The following is a 12,794-nucleotide window of genomic DNA, read 5'->3' on the forward strand; positions in this document are numbered from 1 at the left end:
TATTTGCAATGTGTTATTTGTTGAGTACGACGTATAGGCACGGTGTCAAGCATGCCCGCGAGTCTTATATTATGATTAATGTGACTCCGTTTGAATTGTTCATGCTTTATGTGATGATTTCTATTATTGAGCAAAGCTTGGGAAAGTAATATTGGTATTTGAATATTGAAGAGCGTTGGCTCAAGTTGTAAAATGAATAGTGGAAGTATAATTGGCAATTGAACCTTATAGAGCATTGGCTCAAGTTGTGAAGTGAGTTGTGAAGTACATGTGAAAAAGAGAAGAGGATTTATATATTGTCTCACTTGCCAGGATGTTGATGCTTTTGATATTGTTCCCTTGCCGGGATTTGATTATTGTACTATTGTTCCATTGCCGGGATTTTATTGTGATTTTATTTATTTCCTTGCCATTATTGCCTGTGATTATTGTTTGGGTGGGGAAGAGTGTTAAAGCACGAAGGGTGATACCGTGCATTATTTTGGTGAGAGAGTGCTAAAGCACGAAGGGTGATGCCGTGTATGATTTTGTGAGGAAGAGTGTAAAAGCACGAAGGGTGATGCCGTGTATATTATATTGATTCTTATGGTGAGGACGAGAATAAAAGCACGAAGGATGATGCCATGCACTTGTTTGATTTCTGATTCTTGTTGATAATTAAGTTATGGTGTTCCTTATATTTACCTGTTGTCCTTCTATTATCATTTGATGTTTCCCCCTCCCATTCTTAACTGTACATTCCTGCTTTTATTTTTCGTTGTATATGATTGAACTGCACAGGTTTATTTGGTAGTCTGGTCCTAGCCTCGTCACTACTTCGCCGAGGTTAGGCTAGGCACTTACTAGCACATGAGCTCGGTTGTGCTGACACTATACTCTGCACTGTGTGCAGATCCCGGTGCAGCAACTTTTGGACCTTAGCTTTAGGGTTGCTGCCTTCAGTCCATCTGGAGATCTGAGGTAGTCCTACCGGCGTCCGCAGGCCTTGGCGTCTCCTTCTTGTTAATACCCAATTTTCTTGTATTTTTTATATGCAAAATGCCTTTCAAATAGCATGTATAAGTATATATGCATATATAAGTATACCATTTTGTAAAAAGATTTTTAAATCAATTTACTGCCCTATTTTATCAAGAAAAACCCAATAATTATCCCAAAATTATTATTTTTGTAATTCATTTATTAGAATCTCATATTTATACTAAAATATAGCTAGTATGATTTTTGCACATTTTTACAAATTTATTTAGTATTTTTAATGCCAAATAGCGTATAATTGCAATATTAGCCTATTTTAAGATTTAATTACGTTTATAATTATAAAATTGATTCCAGTATTTTTAGTTTAATATTTATATATGATTAATTAATTTAGTACCTTTAATTTGTTTCCAGAAATTATTTTACTATTTTTTATAAAATAAATAAAGGAAAAGTGGCTATTTAAATACTAGCCCTACTTATTTCAATTTTAGCCTAAATTCTACCCCAAATAAACCCAATTGAACCCCAACCCAATTCCTAAAATTACCCGCCCCTGACCCAATTAAATCTAACCCGCCCTGCTCCCCGTTTAATCCAGGCCGTTGATCAAAATGATCAACGACCACATTCTCTCCTTTCCTTTTTTGATTCACCAACCCCACTAACCCTAAGTCATTTTCACCTACCCGTCACCTCTGAAACCCTCAACTCTCTCAAACTCTCTCGAGTCTTCTCATAACCCTAGCCGCCTCTTACCGCTTCCACCCTGAAAGCCACCAGAATCCATGGCTTCCAGGGCTATGGGAGTCTTATACCTGCCTCCTGTTGCTCTTACACACCTGATCTCTGAAGATTCAAGGCCTCACCTTGAAGGTTTGTACCCAGACCTCTGTCGATTCGAGGTTCCACGGTCATCTTCGGCTTTGCTCCGGCGTAACATGGTTGTTTGAGCCTGATCCTGACCTCTCCGACTCAGATCGATGACTTTTCAAAGACTTTCTCATTTCTAGGGTTCTTCTGAAATCCTAACCCTTCGAGGTTTTACCGATTCCCTTAGATCTGTTCCAGATCCATGCTTTCCTTAAGGTCTTAAATGTTTTCCTGGCCTTTCTTTCAAAAAACTACTTTCAAAATCTTTCTTTTTCGATCTAGGGTTTTCTGGAAATATTTAAGTGTTTTCTAACTTTCTTTTTCCTTTTATGTGTATTTGCTTCTACTGGGTTCTTGTATTTTCTTCTACCATGTTCTTACGTGCTTTTTCTGCTGTATTTTCCTATACTATGTTCTCGTCTGCTTTTATACTGTATGCTTTCTTTACTGTGTTTTGATATGTTTCTCCTACTATATTTTCTTATTAAGTTCTTAAGTTTCCTTATTAAGTTCCTTTTACTGAGCTCTGTTTAAAGTTTCTTCTAGAATTTCTTAGAATGCTTCTTCTACTGTTCTTATCAGTCTTCTCTATTATGTTTCGTATTAGCTTCTTCTACTCTATTTTTTTGAATTCTGCTACTATGTTCTTCGTGTTACTTGCTATCATTGTTTTCTCATGAGTTTCTGCTGCTGAAAGAAACATGCAGGAGGTTTCATAGAACTGAAACCTCTGAGCCTATTTCGATTACTTGCCTTCTCATCTCTGTACTTGATTCAAGGTGGAAACCCTAGAATTCGGGGGTTCTGCCAAGTTTGATTATGTGATTTAATTGAACTAGGTTTTTTATTTTAGAACCCCTAACTCTTTCAGACCAACTTCGAGTCTCTGTACCGAGCTTGGACATCCGTGTTTGCATATGATTCTGACATTTGGCTAAACTCTTCTAAAATTCTTTCTTCACTGGATTTTTCTATTGATTTTTGCAATGACACAACATTTTCTTTCAACTCAACGTGTTTGTGTGCTCTTTATACGTGATGAATCTTCCTCTAAAAAGGCTTTCAACTCGTGATTGATTCAAATTCCTTCTAAATAGGTATTGATCCCCTTTCCATTGTTTGCTAATTTCCCTTAAGTTAAAAAAACCTTTCCCATCTTTTTGACTCGGTTCATTCATACCAGATCCCTGACCTTTGATTTACTGGTTGTTAATTGATTTTCTTGCCTTGTTTGTGCAACCGTGTATTTCAAAAATTCTGTCCTTAAATAACCTTTATGTATTTACCCTTCATTGCATGTTGTGCACAAAGTGCTTATTCATTTTTTCTTTCCTTAAATTGTTTGAATCTGAATCCCTTAATTAAGGGAAGTCTTGTGTAATTGATTGACAATCAGTTCCTTGACTATTTTCTTACCTTATTTCTCCATGATTTTCACACTATAAAAGGCACGACCCTTTTTCACAAAGCGGACATCAAAATCCTTCTGAACTCATACTCTCTCACAATAACTTTCTCTTCTTGTCTGCATTGTGGCCTGTTTACAAGACCTACTACTTTTCTTTGTTTGTTTCCTTTGAAACTGGTATGTCCTGATTTAAGCTTTTAGTACCACAACAATGTGTTTATTTACAGTCTTTGTATCCATGTCTACTTTACTGCTTTCTGTAGAGTTCAACATTTAAATTAGTATGCTTATGTCCTACTGCCTGTTTCTGCTATGAATCATCGCTCCCTATTTCCCTTTATGTGCTTTGAGTTATAGTTTAAAACATGGCAATATGCAAGTTATTGTCTATGGATTGAACTTAATCCCTTAGAGGATCCTAACCTCTAAACAATGTGTTCTAACAGGCTTATGAGTGTGCCAGCATTTCCCATTGCTGGGTATGCCCACTAGCCTGTCCTTGCCTCCTTACCACCTCCCCATTACCTATACCCCTATGTGTATTAATGTAAACAGTTTCCCTTCCCCTTTCGCCTTTTCAGAATTCTGCACTTGCACCCTCTCTTAGTCTCTAAGTTTTGCCCCCCTCTTGTGAGCCTTGCCTTGGGACCTTGAGTTTCCTCTGAACTTGGACACTTAAGGGCTGACCCTTCCACACTGCACTATGTCTTTATCTATAATGCATTTGGGTGTGAGCACTGCCCAGAGTCCATATGAGGCTCTTAGGGAACTCTAACACATCCAAATGGGAGAAAGGCTTTGAAATAAGATCTCTTGGAGTTGGTTTACTTCATACTTCAGATAGGAAGTCTGAATCAGGCTCTCCTTGGTTGTACTTTTTCTGATTGTATTTTTTCTTTACTTTACTCTTTCTGGGCTGTAATAACTTTGTAATAGAACTCTCGGGGATCGCTAGTGAAAAAAGAGGGGTAACTATGTATGCAAAAAGGGGTAGATAACCTGCCTATAGGAGTTTATGAATTCCTGCATTCTCATATAAACACCATGTCTATAGGAATCTTGCATTCCCATATAGATACCATGTCTATAGGTTATTTCTGAATTTCTGCATATCATATAGATATCCTAATTTCTGCATATCATATAGATATCCTGCCTATAGGTTCTTTCTGAATCTTGCATATGCATTCCTCATTAGGCAAACATGTTTATAGGTCTTAAATAGTCAACCGCAATTAGATATCATGTTCATAGGCTTTAAACGAAATTTAGCATCTAGATGCCATGCCTATAGGATTTCTGCATTTTTTACTATGTTTATAAAAGTGTCCAAAATCGACAACACATAGAAAACATGCCTATAGGAGCTTTAATCGAATCTGAACCGCTTCACTCGCTTATAAGTCTAAAACCAGTAACAATGACACACACTCTTTTGCTAAAACTCACCTTTCTTTAATAATAGACGATTTTTCTTAAATCAGTATGTATTCATGTTTACTTCATTATTTCTAGAATCAGTAGATATCGTGCCCATAGGGTCTTCGTCTAACACTTAGGCAAGCCATAGGGTGAAAGTTTATAAACTGAATCAGATTTTATATAATACAACTAGCAGGCAGACCTGATTCGGGCTTCTTATCTGAACTATGTAATAAATCAGTCTGCCTCGATCCTTTAAGTTTAATCAAACCCTAAACAGTATGTGTAAGTCATGCTAACTACTTGTTTTTTCTCTGCTTAAAGGAGGTCTGTTTGAGCCCTTTTCATTTGTTTATATGCTTCCCCATACTTGCCATATATGTTTTATTTGTCGCCTTAGTATTTTTACCTTTTGAAACCACAAGTAAGCCCAATATCCCTCCCCTTTAGGATTAGTAGTCCTAAATGCCTCCGGGACTGATAGGCCTGGGGCGGGTAATAGCACACAATAAGTAAATGAGACCATTCCACGCTTTAATACCTCAACGGGGTGGTAAAGGGTAGATATGGATATGATGACCACGTAATAACATCTCGTGTAGCCCCTTATTGAGGAGTGATTATCGGATGTTGTGTGGGGTGATCCATATTATTTACAAACCTAGGACCCCTTTTCCTTTATTTATTTGTTTCGTTGTTTAATTTCAAACTATTTTCTTAAAAAAAATTAGCTTTTCTTTTAGTTCTTTTAACTTCACCTATTTTGTAACCATTACATGAAAATCCCTTCTTGTTTGAAGTTCTTATTTGTTTGCGTGTTATTTGTACCTAAAGTCACAACAATGGTTTGGCCGGGAACCACATTAGTGGATCTTGAGGGGTGCCTAATACCTTTCCTTTGGGATAATTTCAAGCTCTTACCCAATCTCTGGTTGTTCAAATCAAACCTTTCTTAGTGTCCTAATGCACTTAAAGCATTAGGTGGCGACTCTTCAATTCAAACCCAATTCCCGAAAGGGAACATATTGTCCTCCCAAATGTCATAAACCCGATTTCGCGAGAAAAAGGGGGCGCGACACTTCTATCCTTTTATTCTGTTTCTTTCATATATTTCAAAGACAATGTTGTAATAATTCTTTCGGACCTTTATTTGTAGTACTCCTAGATAGTCTGTGAAATTGTAACACCAGTCTTGGATAGTTTATGTATGGATTGGTATTGGCACCTTTATTAATATATTACGTTTCAGTCTTCCTCTTTTAAATTTCCGTTGTTTATATAATGTTGGCTCCAAATTGTTAAAGGTTTAAAAATGGGAAAAAGGTAAATAATTCAAAAGGTCAGCTTGCTTAGCTTTCACTAGTAGGCGCCATCACGACTCCCGAGGGTGGGAAATCCGGGTCGTGACAAGCTGGTATCAGAGCTCTAGGTTACTTAGGTTTCACAATTCATGGACAAGCTTAGTAGAGTCTGAGGGATTGGTACGGAGACGTCTGTATTTATCCCCCAGAGGCTACGGAGTTAGGAAAAACTTCACATCTATTCTTTCTTGTCGTGCGGTTTGGTTTCTCAATGCTAATTGAATTTCTACTCTATTCTTTCGCAGATGGCGGGAACACGAGCTTCCTTATCCACTGATCAACAGCCTAAGCCCCCAGCAGCAGCTCCCACGATGGGCAGAGGGCGAGGCCGAGGCCTTGCTAGAGGCCAAGGCAGGGGCAGAGCTCAGCCTAGAGCAACAGCACCAGCGGCGGAGCCTCAGGTTGAGTTTGATGATGAGGTTCCGGCCCAAGCAATTTTGGTGGGCCCAACTCAGGTCACAGAGGGGTTTATTGCTACCCTAGTACTCTAGGATACTCTGGTATATCTAGTGGGCCTTATGGAGAGTGTCACCAGGGCAAGCTTGCTTCCGGCAACACTAGTCGTCTCTCAGGCTGGAGGAGGAGCCCAGACTCCTGCTACTCGCACTCCGGAGCAGATGGCTCCCCAGTTTCAGACTCCAGCAACTCAGTCAGTTGGAGCAGTTCAGCTGGGTGTGGTAGCTCAGTCCGGTGAGGGAGTAGCTATGTCTGTCGATGCCTTCTGGAGATTGGACAGGTTTACCAAGCTCTTCACTATGACTTTCAGCGATGCATCTTCTGAGGATCCCTAGGATTATTTATATAACTATCATGAAGTTCTCAGGAACATGGGGATAGTGGAGACCAATGTGGTCAACTTTGCTACTTTTCGCTTGTCTGGATCCGCCAAGACTTGGTGGAGGGATTATTGTTTGGCCAGACCAGTTGGGTCACCAACTTTGACTTGGGATCAATTTTCTTAGTTGTTTTTGGAAAAGTTTCTTCCTATTACTTAGAGAGAGATCTATCTGAGGTAGTTTGAGTATCTCCAGCAAGGTTCTATGACTGTTACTTAGTACGAGACCAGGTTTATTAATTTGGCTCGTTATGCTGTACTTATACTTCCCACTGAGAGTGAGAGAGAGTGAGGAGGTTCATTGAGGGACTGATTCAGCCTATTCGACTTCAGATGGCTAAGGAGACAAGGAGTGAGATTTCTTTTCAGGAGGTGGCCAATGTGGCCAGGAGAGTTGAGATGGTTCTATCGTAGGGAGGTGGTCAGGGGTCTGACAAGAGGCCTCATCATTCAGGCAGATTCAGTGGCGCCTCGTCTGGAGGCAGGGATTCGTATGGTAGAGGCCATCCTCCTAGGCCTTTTCAGTCGGCACTTCAGGTTTCTCACAGTGCTTCAGGTGATCGTGGTTCTCATATGTAGTATTCTGATAAGCAGTCCTATAGTGCACCACCACCTCCTATCAGTGCATCGCTGCTCCAGAGTTTTTGGGGTGGTCATTCAGGTCGTCAGGGTCAGCAGTCTCAGCAGCCGAGGGCTTGTTATACTTGTGGAGATATGGGACACATTTCTAGATTTTGCCCTCGAGCATCAGCAACTCTCAGCATTAGGGTTCCCGTGCCTTGGTTCAGGCACTGAGTGTTCCACAGCTCGCTCAGCCAGCTAGAGGCGGAGGTAGAGGTGCTAGAGGTGGAGGTAGAGGTATTAGAGGTGGAGGTCAGGCCACTAGATGTGGAGTCCAGCCAACAACAGGCCGTCCCAGAGATGTAGTTCAGAGTAGTGGGGCCCAGCCTTGATGTTATGCTCTTCTATCCAGGCCTGAGGCTGAGGCTTCCGATGCAGTTATCACAGGTATTGTTCTAGTTTGTAGTAGAGATACTTCAGTTCTATTTGATGCAGGATCTACGTACTCCTATGTGTCATCTTATTTTGCACCGTATCTGGTCATGCCTAGTGATTCTTTGAGTGCTCCTGTATATATGTCTACACCGGTGGGTGATTTCATTATGGTAGATCGTGTCCATCGTTCATGTGTAGTTATGATTGGGGTCTTGAGACTCGTGTAGATTTGTTACTTTTGGACATAGTTAATTTTGATGTCATATTGGGGATGGACTGGTTAGCACCTTATCACGCTATCTTGGACTGTCATGCCAAGACTGTGACCTTAGCCTTGCCGGGTTTACCTCGTTTAGAGTGGAGAGGGACTCCTGGTCATTCTACCCGTAGTGTTATCTCATATATGAAGGCTCGACGTATGGTCGAGAAGTGATGTTTGGCTTATTTGGCATATGTTCATGATTCTAGTACCGAGGTTCCTTCTATTGATTCTGTGTCTGTTGTTCGTGAGTTTCCTGAGGTATTTCCTTCAGACCTGCCGAGTATGCTACCCGACAGGGATATCAACTTTTGTGTTGATTTGGCTCCGGGCACCCAGCCCATTTCTATCCCGTCGTATCGGATGGCCCTGCCTGAGTTGAAAGAGTTGAAGGAGTAGTTGCAAGACTTGCTTGAAAAAGGCTTCATTAGACCTAGTGTCTCGCCTTGGGGTGCGCTGGTGCTGTTGTTAAGAAGAAGGACGGATCTATGAGGATGTGTATAGATTACCAGCAGTTGAACAAGGTTACAATCAAGAATAAGTATCCATTGCCAAGGATTGATAATTTGTTTGATCAGCTTCAGGGTGCCAAGGTATTTTTGAAGATTGACTTGAGATCTGGCTACCATCAGTTAAGGATTAGGGCATCCGATGTCCCTAGGACAGCTTTCTATACTCGGTACGAGTATTATGAGTTCTTGGTGATGTCATTTGGGTTGACAAATGCCCTAGCAGCTTTTATGGATTTGATGAATCGAGTGTTCAGGCATTACTTGATTTTGTTCGTAATAGTCTTCATTGATGATATTTTGATCTATTTCTGCAGCCGAGAAGAGCATGAGCAACATCTAAGAGTGGTTCTTCAGACTTTGAGAGATAGTCAGTTGTATGCTAAGTTTTCGAATTGTGAGTTCTAGTTCAGTTCAGTTGCATTCTTGGGTCATGTTGTATCAGCAGAGGGTATTCAGGTAGATCCGAAGAAGATCGAGGCAATCAAGAACTAGCCTAGACTAGCATCAGCTACAGAGATCCGGAGTTTCTTTTGTGGAGGGGTTTTCATCTATTGCAGCGCCGATGACTAGGTTAACCCAGAAGGGTGCCCAGTTCAGGTGGTCGGACGAGTGTGAGGCGAGCTTTCAGAAGCTCAAGATAGCTTTGACTACGACGCCAGTGTTGGTTTTTCCCACAGATTTAGGGCCATATACAACTTATTGTGATGCATCTCGTATTGGACTTGGTGCGGTGTTGATGCAGAATGGCAAGGCCATTGCCTATGCTTCGCGGCAGTTGAAGATTCATGATAAGAACTATCTAGTCTATGATTTGGAGTTAGCAGTCATTGTTCACGCATTGAAGATTTGGAGGCATTATTTATATGGCGTGTCATGTGAAGTGTTCACGGATCACAAGAGTTTGCAATACTTGTTCAAGCAGAAGGAGCTAAATTTGAGGTAGAGAAGGTGGTTGTAGATATTAAAGGACTATGATATCACCATCTTATACCATCTAGGAAAGGCCAATGTGGTGGCCGATGCTTTGAGTAGAAAGTCAGCCAGTATGACAAGTCTTGCGTATATCCCGGTCGGTGAGAGACCGCTTGCTTTAGATGTTCAAGCTTGGCCAATTAGTTTGTGAGGTTGGATGTTTCTGAGCCCAGCCGTGTGTTAGCTTGCACAATAGCTCGTTCTTCCTTATTGAAGCGTATCCGAGATCGGTAGTATGATGACCCTTATTTGTATGTCCTTAGGGACACGGTGCAGCACGGTGGTGCCAAGCACGTTACATTGAGAGATGATGGAGTTTTGAGGCTGCAGGGTAGAGTTTGTGTGCCTAATGTGGATGGGCTTTGAGAGTTGATTTTAGAGGAGGCCCATAGTTCCCAGTACTCTATTCATCCGGGCGCCGCTAAGATGTATCAGGATTTGCGGCAGCATTATTGGTGGAGGAGAATTAAGAAGGATATTGTTGCATATGTGGCTCGGTGTTTGAATTGTCAGTAGGTTAAGTACGAGCATCAAAGACCTGGTGGTTTGTTCTAGAAGATTGAGATTCCTGAGTGGAAGTGAGAGCGTATCACTATAGACTTCGTTGTTGGACTCCCACAGACTCAGAGGAAGTTCGATGTAGTGTGGGTTATTGTTGATAGGCTGACCAAGTCAGCACATTTCATTCCTGTGGAAATCTCTTATTCTTCCGAGAGGTTAGCTAAGATCTATATCCGGGAGATTGTTCGTCTTTATGGTGTGCCCGTGTCTATCATTTCGGACCGAGGTACACAGTTTACCTCGCATTTCTGGAGAGCAGTTCAGCGGGAGTTGGGCACACGGGTTGAGGTGAGCACAACATTTCATCCTCAAACGGACGCGCAGTCCGAGCGAACTATTCAGATTTTGGAGGATATGCTACTAGCTTGTGTCATTAACTTTGGAGGCTCATGGGATCAATTTTTACCTTTAGTAGAGTTTGCCTACAATAACAGCTACCAGTCGAGCATCCAGATGGCTCCTTATGAGGCTTTATATGATAGGCGGTGTCGGTCGCCGGTCGGATGGTATGAGTTGGGAGAGGCTCGGCTTTTGGGTACGGATCTAATACAGGATGCCTTGAACAAGGTCAGTATCATTCAGGATAGGCTTCATACAGCTTAGCCCAGGAAAAAGAGTTGTGCCGACCGTAAGGTTCGTGAATTGGCATTCATGGTCGGCGAGCAGGTGTTGCTTAGGGTGTCGCCTATGAAGGGCATGATGAGATTTTGGAAGAGGGGCAAGCTTAGCCCTAGGTTCATTGGCCTGTTTGAGATTCTTGATCGAGTGGGAGAGGTGGCTTATAGACTTGCGTTGCTGCTGAGTTTATCAGCTGTGCATCCAGTGTTTCATGTGTCCATGCTTCAGAAGTATCACGACGATCCATCCCATGTGATAGATTTCAGCACTGTCCAGTTGGACAAGGACTTGTCCTATGAAGGGGAACCGGTAGCTATTCTAGACCGGTAGGTTCGTCAGTTGAGATCGAAGAGTTTTTCTTCTGTTCGTGTTCAGTGGAGAGGTCAGCCTATTGAGGCATCGACCTGGGAGTCCGAGTCCGATATGCGGAGCTGTTATCCCCATCTTTTCTCCGACTCATGTACTTCCTTCTTATGTCCTTTCGAGGACGAACAGTTGTTTTATAGGTGGAGAATATGATAACCCAAAAGGTCATCATTTGTTTTAGAAATAAATTCTGTATTCCGATGTCTTAAAAACCTCTTTTTGTCTCACCTCGATTTGCGTGCATAGTTCAGGTGCGTATCCGGAAAGCCATTATGTGAAAATCTGTGAAAAATGATAAATTTTGCCTTCAAAATGAATTTAAGTTGACTTCGGTCAATATTTTGGGTAAACGGACCCGAACCCTTGATTTGACGGTCCCAAAGGGTCCGTAGGGAAATATGGGACTTTGGCTTATGCCCGGAATCGAATTCCGAGATCCCAAGCCCGAGAAATGAATTTTAAAGAAAAGTTTCTGGAATATATATAAGTTTTTGGAAATGAAATGTGATTGGAATTTGATGGTATTTGGCCCGTATTTTGGTTCCGAAGTCCGGTACAGGTCTTATATATGATTTAAGTCAAGCCTGTAAAATTTGGTAAGAAACGTAGGTCATATGACGTAATTTGGAACTTTAGTTGTAAAATTTGAAACTTTGAAAGTTCTTGAGATTTTCCTTGATTTTGATGCTAAATTCATAGTTGTTGATATTATTTTGGTGATTTGATTGCACGAGCAAGTCCGTATGATATTTTAGGTTAGTGTGCATGTTTGGTTTGGAGCCCCGAGGGCTCGGGTGAGTTTCGGATAGGCCACAGAGTGAAATTTGCACTTAGGAATTGCTAGTCTGCGAAGCCTGGCTCACAAATGCGAGATCCGAAATGCGAATAAACAATCGCAAATGTGAGAGAAGGCCTGGGCAGGCCTGATCACAAATGCGATTATTTCTTCACAAATGCGAAGAGGCCCAAAATCCCTATTGTCGCAAATGTGACTCTCCCATCGTAAATGCGAGTTCATAATTGCGAACAGTGATTGCAAATGCGAGATTAGCAGGTTCTAAAGGGTTCGCAATGCAATTGCAACATCTGCGACCTGCAAATTCATGACTTAGCCGAAAATCTTTCATTATTCAAACCCTTTCAAAACATAAACTCTCTTGGGCAATTTTCCAAAGAAAAGTTCTTCTCCAAATCGATTGTAAGTCATTTCTAACTCGATTTCTTCAACCTTTAACATCTTTTCACATGATTTCAACTCAAAATCAAGGGTTTTTATGGGGGAAATTGGGTGTTTTAGGTAGAACCTAGGTTTATCAAATTTTGGGGATTTGAAGCTCAATTTGAGGTCCAATTTCAAAACAAATTATATATTTGGGTTCATGGGGGAATGGGTAATCGGGTTTTGGTTCAAACCTCGGGTTTTGACCACGTGGGCCCGGGATCGATTTTTGACTTTTTGGGGAAAACATTGAAAAACTTATTTTCATGCATTAGAATTGATTCCTTTAGCATTTATTGATATAATTAAGTAACTTGTGTCTAGATACAAGCGAATTGGTGGTGGAATCAAGAGGTAAAGCGATAGTTGAGACTTGAATTGTGTTCGTGGCATTGAGGTAAGTGTTTGGTC

This window comes from Nicotiana tabacum, chromosome 10 (assembly GCF_000715075.1).
Source record: "Nicotiana tabacum cultivar K326 chromosome 10, ASM71507v2, whole genome shotgun sequence".
Classification (NCBI taxonomy): Eukaryota; Viridiplantae; Streptophyta; class Magnoliopsida; order Solanales; family Solanaceae; genus Nicotiana; species Nicotiana tabacum.